General features: G+C 34.8%; 1 long non-coding RNA gene across 1 annotated transcript; it reads left to right on the top strand.

Moving 5' to 3' along the window:
• The first annotated feature begins 1582 nt into the window (after window positions 1–1582).
• On the top strand, window positions 1583–4169 carry LOC117110686. The gene is made up of 3 exons (XR_004445755.1): window positions 1583–2076; window positions 2365–2529; window positions 2783–4169. It is a non-coding gene; the product is annotated as an uncharacterized LOC117110686 (long non-coding RNA).
• The last annotated feature ends 3441 nt before the right edge of the window (window positions 4170–7610 follow it).

Below are 7610 nucleotides of genomic sequence, written 5' to 3'. Positions count from 1 at the left end.
ATACACACACATACATATACAAACAAACGTATATATGTAGTGGCAGTCCGTTAAGTACAAATAAGAATGACCGACAGACAGACAGACCGACCAGGAGACTTACCGGCTATACTCCGAGACCAGAGACTTTTTAAGATTGTATTTAAAAGAGTTGAGATTAGGTAAGGATTTAAAGGAAGTTTAAATTAAATTAAATTTGTAAAATAAAGGTTTGGTATGGGAAATACGAGTTGTCCCTGCACAAATCCTGAGAGCTCGCTTTTGCAATTTAAAAATATTGTCAATAGGGGTTGTTTCTTGATATAATATTTGTAATACTGTTATGATGGGATTGCCAAGATAATTTGAAATCTAATGTAATTAACTGTCATCAAGATCATCAAGACGTAAAATTACTGTAAAATAAGTAAAAACAATGATTAAACAATTAAATTAGGCAATAAGAAACCCACTGCACCTCGACAATACCAATGGTATCAGCCTATCCTATGACTTCATAAATATTCATTTGTGCAGTCAAGCGTGACGAGTCATTGGCGAAGGTCTATCATCAAATGTTAACATGTGATGTATTACATAGGCTTATTGCTTATTATCAAACCGTCACTACATTACTAAATCTAATAATTGCTTAGACTTATGATTATAGTTCAATAATTAAACGGTGTTCTTCTATAATTATGACTGTATTGTACACAGCCGCAATAATATTATAAACAGGAACAACAAATATAAAGATAAAATACGTAAAGGCTACATGCATTAGTTAGACCATAGAGGTATTATTGAGGAGATCACTCGGCAACAGACCCTTTGACGCGACAAACCCATGTGTTCCCCGCCTTTGGATCGTGCGTGGGCGTATTACCCTATAATTCACATTTTTTCGTTAGCAACAACTTGGCAACGACATGCATTTATACGCTTCCAGCAGAGCAGTTGTGCAATAAAGCGTAAAACTGAAAAATACTCAGATTTTGGATTGATTTTTTGAATAGTTAACCCTCGTTAACCCTAAAATGACTTAGTAATATCTGTTAAAATTAGAATTAGCGAATTTTGGCCAATTTATGAAAATTGAAGTTGAAATATACTATACTTTTAAAGGTCATGTAAATGTTCCATTAAATTCGAAACTTTTTTTGGTGGAAAATATTAATATGTTTGATATTTTATGAGAGATAAATGTATCAGCTTCACAATGGAAACGATTGCGCAGCCATAGTGATTGACTGTATGTAGTGTGCATCGAGAAAAGAAGGTGCTCTCCATTTCGCTATGTTCAATTTTTTGATAAACTATACCTGCGGAAAATTTGATGGCGGGGAACACATGGGACTTCAAAGGCATCGCGCAAATGTTCTTCACGCACTGCGGCAGCTTTGATCTTGGTTCATTTGCATAGCGCTGCGTGTTACAATTACAAAGTTACAATTTGTTATAAATTGATGTTGCTAAGTGATTTCTGTCAATATGCCTAGGCCTAGGTCGACATTACGCTCAACAATTAATTAACAAGTTAACAATTTGTATAACATTGGTTGCTAAGTGACTTCTGTTAATGCAATGTGTGTATGCCTAAATTGACAGTGTGTTAAATGTAGGAATAAAGATTGACAGTGCTAAATATTGGCAATGTGTGGCGGTTTGCTTATTAGTTACTGTATTACAATTTTAAATTAATTAACCCATTTATTATATATAGGCCTAGTCTAGGCCCCTTACTAAAAACCATTGAATAAGAGCTTTGTCTAACCAGGTCCCGTGAAAAAGGTTAACTGCAAATTTTATTTGAACAGATAGCCCTATCCTATGCCTAGACTGTTTTCTTTATGTACTTGATTTCAGAAAATTATTTGACAGGTTTTTTTTTATGTTTGTATATTATTTTTGGTTAAATGTTGATGTATTAGCTTTGCTTATTATAGGTTTAATATAGGCCCTTTATAAATTATTTATATCATTGTACTTCAATAGGTTTAGAAGAAGACCACAGCTATGCAAAGCATTATTCATTGGAAAATGAACCAGACGAACAAACAAGCACTGGAAGTCACTCCAGTATAATAGAACCAGGTATGGCCAACGATTTGAAATTTTTTTTTATTTAAACAAACAAGAATCGCCACTTGCAGAATTGTAAAAACATAAAAATATGCCTATAACAAACTATAGAGGATATAGGCCTATATTTATGAAGTGTTATTTAATGGTGTGTTTTCAGTTGGAGATATTGGGTTAAACTGAGACCCATTTTAAATTAACAGCATGGTTTGTATATTCAAATCTGGCGTTATGCGTGTGTTCATCTGTTTTGATGTTAAATGATTGTAACCATTTTTACTTGTGCTCCTTGCTTTTCAGAACCCAAAGCACCTTTGGAAGTTACAGAAGATACTATTCTTGACACACAAATAGATGCACTTTGCAATAAAGGAAAGAGCCATGAAAAACCAAATAGGTCTACATTAGATAGGGAGCCAAACAAACACTCGACCTTTGGAAATAACTCCAGCACAAACGAACTAGGTATACAAAAATTACAAAATTATTCAGTTAAACTAGTATAAACATAAGCATGTTTTGTGTGTGGGGGGCCTATGTGGGTGTATGTTGAATTGAAAATGGTTAGATGTAGGCACACATTTTAAATATTTAAAAAAATGCACAATAAACCAATAATAAACATAATTCTTTTGCATTTCAACAGTTACGTTTTTGTGAAAAATTATCGTAACAGTTAATTCTTGTTCCTATTACTTTTCAGAAACGGATTCTTTAGAAATTACAAAAAAGATTATTCCTTCTGGCACACAAGTCGACGCCCTTTGCTCTGAATTAATTGTGTGTTTTCAAAGAGCCTGGTAAGGGTACACAAAAGGATGCTCATCGCAGAAAAAAAAGAAATATCAATGCAGCAAAGAGGGCAAAGATGTACAGACTGAGGCGTAAAATAAAGAAGTTGCAATCCAGTTTGGAAAATTTACAACGTAATTCGAGTTCAACCAAATATATTATTGAAAACGCTGCAAAATACCTGAATGAAACTTCACTAGAGTTCTTTGCCAGCCAAATGAGAATTTCGAAGAGACAAGCAAAAGGGAGAAGATATACAAAGGAAGACAAGCTGTTGGCCTTCGCACTTCACTACCAAAGCCCGAAGGCTTATAAATTTTGTCGGAAGATTTTTGCACTGCCTACTGTAAGTTCATTGAGAAGATGGTTGGAAAACGTGAAGCTACAACCTGGTTTTAATAACACATGCTTTGAGGTGTTGCGTAAAAAGTGTATGACCATGTCGGAAAGAAACAAAGTGTGTGTTGTAACTTTGGATGAGATGAGTTTGAAATCAGGCCTCTACTATGACATGGCAAAAGATGTAGTAGAGGGAATGGAGGATTTTGGTTCTATTGGAAGAACAAAAAACATAACCACTCATGCCCTGGTATTTTTGGTTAGGGGACTGTCATGTAATGTGGAAGCAACCAGTAGGTTACTTCTTAGCCAAAAGTGCCACACCTGGCAGTACACAAAAAATACTACTGCTTGACTGCATAAAAAAGCTACAAAATATAGGTTTCACGGTAAAAGTTGTGATTGGAGACCAAGGCTCAAACTATCGTAAGATGTTTTCTGAGTTAGGCTTAACAGGTGACAAACCATTTATTATGTGGAAAAAGGAGGACGGTAGTGAGAGCCACAACATCTATTTTATGTACGACCCGCCAATTTGTTAAAAAGTGTGCGCAATAACCTGTAAAAACATATCTTTCTTGTAGATGGACATGAAATTAAATGGGATTTTGTTGTAGAATTCTTTAATCATGATTCCAAGCTGCCCCTTAGAATGGCCCCAAAGCTGACTTCAAGGCACATTGAACTACCGCCCTTCACACCCATGAGGGTTTGTCTTGCCGCACAAGTATTAAACCATAGTGTGGCAGCTGGTATTTTAACACACTCATCACTTGGCAAATTACCAGCAGAAGCAGTATATACTGCAAATTTTATTGAAAAAATGGATCAGTTATTTGATTCATTCAATTCCAGGGGCCAGATTTATCAAACTAGAAATCAGCTTAAATTCGTCTTAAGTCCATTTTTTTTGTCGATTGTACATTAGGGCCATCTAAGACGATTTTTTAAGCCAAGATTTTGCTAAAATTGTGTAATAAGACATTTGCTAAGCTGAGCGATGCAAAAGAGTACAGAAGAGCTGTAAAAGTTGGTTCCCCACATATCCAGTTCTGGGGAGAGTGTGTTGAATGGATAAAGGGTTGGAGGTTAAAATCGGGGTCGTTAACTAAAATTGTATGCATTCAGGGGTGGGTTCTCACAATTAATTAAACTATTCAATTATTTAGTGAAATATCAACACAATGTGATTTTAATTTCCTACTAACTAATCGTCTTAATCAGGACTGCTTGGAAAATTTGTTTTCGATTATTCGACACAGGGGTGGGAATAGGGACAACCCTACAGTTAATATAATTTCGCGCCTCCCTGAAGCAGGTGGTGTGTTCAAAGATGATGGCTCCGCTTGGGAATATTAGTAATTGTCTACCTGACGATGATTATTTCATTGAGGTATGTGAGACTAAACAAAAATGTTTGAAAACCGAAGCAGCAGTGGATAATGAGGTTTACAATGACAGCCCTAATGTTGATGAATTGGTGGCCGTTGAACAGACACATATGAATGCTATCGTATATGTGGCAGGATATATTGCCAAAAGGTTCTTAACAAAGCACAAGTGCGATGTGTGCAAGGCATCACTCCAAAGTGATTCTACCTTTCTACAAGATCCATCGCAACTTCTAACACACTTTAAATCATACAATTTTGGGCTGTCAAAATTTTATAACAGAGATTTGCGGGATTTGTTAAAGAAAAATAAAAAAGAAATGAGAAAGAACAGAAAATTAATAAAAATTACCCATTTATAAAGTTTTTGTAGTAGATAGGTAATACTGTGCAAGAAATTTACTTGCACTTTTTTTTTTAATTGATCAATTAAGTAATTTAAAAAAAAAAGAGGTTTGTGATTACTAACCGTAATAATTTTGCATTCTGTTTTGCCAACTAAAGCCTTGCCCCACAAATTGTAGCAATTTAAGTTATAAAATTGGAAGAACTGTCGCAGCAAACGGCAAAGAAATACCGTTGATCATTTTTCTGATGTATACTGTAACAGTTTGTCTTTTACTTCACCAAACACAAGGGTAACTTTAGGTCAAGTTTCCCTGTATGGGCGTCTAGCACCAACCTCTTGCCCTGGCCCTTCAAATTTATTCAATGAACAATTTTGCTTCTTATTACGATATAGTTGAGAACCCATGTCCTAAAATACCTTATAGGGTTTTAGTAGGACAATGGGCCATTCCTACCAAAGCGGCCCATCAGGAATAAGCGAACCTGACGTTTTCTTCCTCCCCCCCCCCCCCACAATTAATTAAATTCAAACTATTTTGTCCTATTTCATAATTCAAATTTTACAGCTCTTCTGTACTGGTTTGTATTACGAAAACCAACTTAAATGACCAAAACAAGAAAATTGACTTTTTAATATATCCATATTCTCCATTTTATATGTTTTAAAATGATAAATTATTTACTGGAATTGGATTGGATTGAAGAGTGTACTGCGTTCTTTAACGTGCACATGGGCTATAAATGCACACGGAACCAACGGCTTAAACGTCTCATCCGAAGGACGGTGCGCTATTGTAACCTGTATTTCAGCCCTCTAGCTGAAACACAAGGAGAGGCAGCGATGGGAAATGAACCGGGGATCTAGAGATCTCCACGGTTCAGCACACACACAGTGGCTACCACCAGATTAGCCGACTGCTAAGCTGCTCTCTCAATTGACTTACTCTTGCATAAGTTATAAGAGTTTAATCGCATATTATACAATAATATTGTCACATTCACATCACTAATTTTTATTATTAAAATTCGTTGTAAAAAAGTTTGTAAACAAGCAAATTTGATTTTCCAAAACCTTGGTTATGAATTTTTGCATACACGATATGTGGCTAATGCTTGAAAACATTATTGGATGTTTATTAAAGTACTACACCAGAATTTTATTATTTCCTCCAATAATATTTCACGAAATGATGTTTGCCCACATGACGTGTTATATAGTACTAAATGCTCAGTACAATTCAAATACTTGATAAAAAATCACAGTTGTTTCAGATAGGAATCAAACCCACGAACTCTAGGTTAACTAGACCGATGACTTAACTACACCACCGAGTTTGCGGTTGGCTAGTGATGGATCCAATCCCCAAGTAGCAGCGGTACTGCTTTTACGATGGCGTCTTGCATCAGAGAAACAATGTTTCATATTATTTCTCCTGACGCAAAACTCCATCGGATATAATATTTTGCTAATAGTTATTTTACTCGGCTTCATCTGTTATTGTTATACTGTGTTATTTGTTGTTATTGCCTAGTCATTATATTAATATTATCATAATTTTCACTCTATTGATTGTGATTATCATTATTAACAAAGCTAAGATTCTTTTGCTATGCAGAAGACGGTAGCTAAAACTGAAACTGAAATTATTATAATTATAACTGAGCTATTTATTACAATTATTATGTTTAAAATATATTTGAAAATTTTTAAAAAATGAATTTAAGAGCATTGATAAAGCTATGTTAAATATGTGCTATATATGCAGACAGACTGATGCTAATTGAATCTGAAAATATTATAATTGTAACTATTAATATTATCATTAATATTTTTTGAATATCATATTTGATGATTAAAATGAAAAAAAATGGATAGAAGAGCATGACTACTCGTAAGTTATTAATATTGTCATTGTTGTTATTAATATTGTTATAGCTTTTATATTGTATTTACTATATAATTGTTTGATGGCACAAATAAAATATATTGCTCTCTTATACTGACCACCTTTGCATTCCTATTATATCTATCGCAAGCATCATATTTTGTTTTTCTTACACATATTGTTATTTGCACAGCATTGTACGTATAAATTCTTTCAACTATCATGGAGGGGAAAAATTTCCTCCATGCAACTATCATAGGCCCTGCACTATGTTTATCATCTTATGTTTACATACTTTTAGATCTACTTTAGGTCAGCTTTATACAAGCGCAAATACCGCCCTCTACAAAAGTACTTGTGGAGAACAGATAAACAGACAAACCGACAGTGCGCGGTGGAGTACTGGGTAATAAAACACATACAAGCGTTAGTTGGCGTCCTACACTAGCTGCGTAGGCCGTATCGTTTTTTTACGCTCTCAATGAGCATTGTTGGCTCTCTTGTTCTATTTATACTCTTTGATAATACCTCCATGGCAAAGATACTAGAAATACAAGATAGAGTTCTCCACACAAAAAAAGTGTTCCACCGAAATGCATGGTGGGAATACGAAAAATGGGACGCCCCCTACAGCTGGATCTAAAAAAACTTGTGCCAAACTTTCGTTACCAAGTCGTCGCATATTTTATTATCAATTCTCAACAAAGATACTAGATATAAAAACAAACTGGAATAGACACCCAGACAGTGACATCGGTGAATACATAACCTCCTTGGTGGCGGTAGAAAT

This window comes from Anneissia japonica, unplaced genomic scaffold (assembly GCF_011630105.1).
Source record: "Anneissia japonica isolate Jap-2015-1 unplaced genomic scaffold, ASM1163010v1 scaffold4395_len17266_cov110, whole genome shotgun sequence".
Taxonomy (NCBI): domain Eukaryota; kingdom Metazoa; phylum Echinodermata; class Crinoidea; order Comatulida; family Comatulidae; genus Anneissia; species Anneissia japonica.
This window is presented reverse-complemented; position numbering and strand designations above follow the sequence as displayed.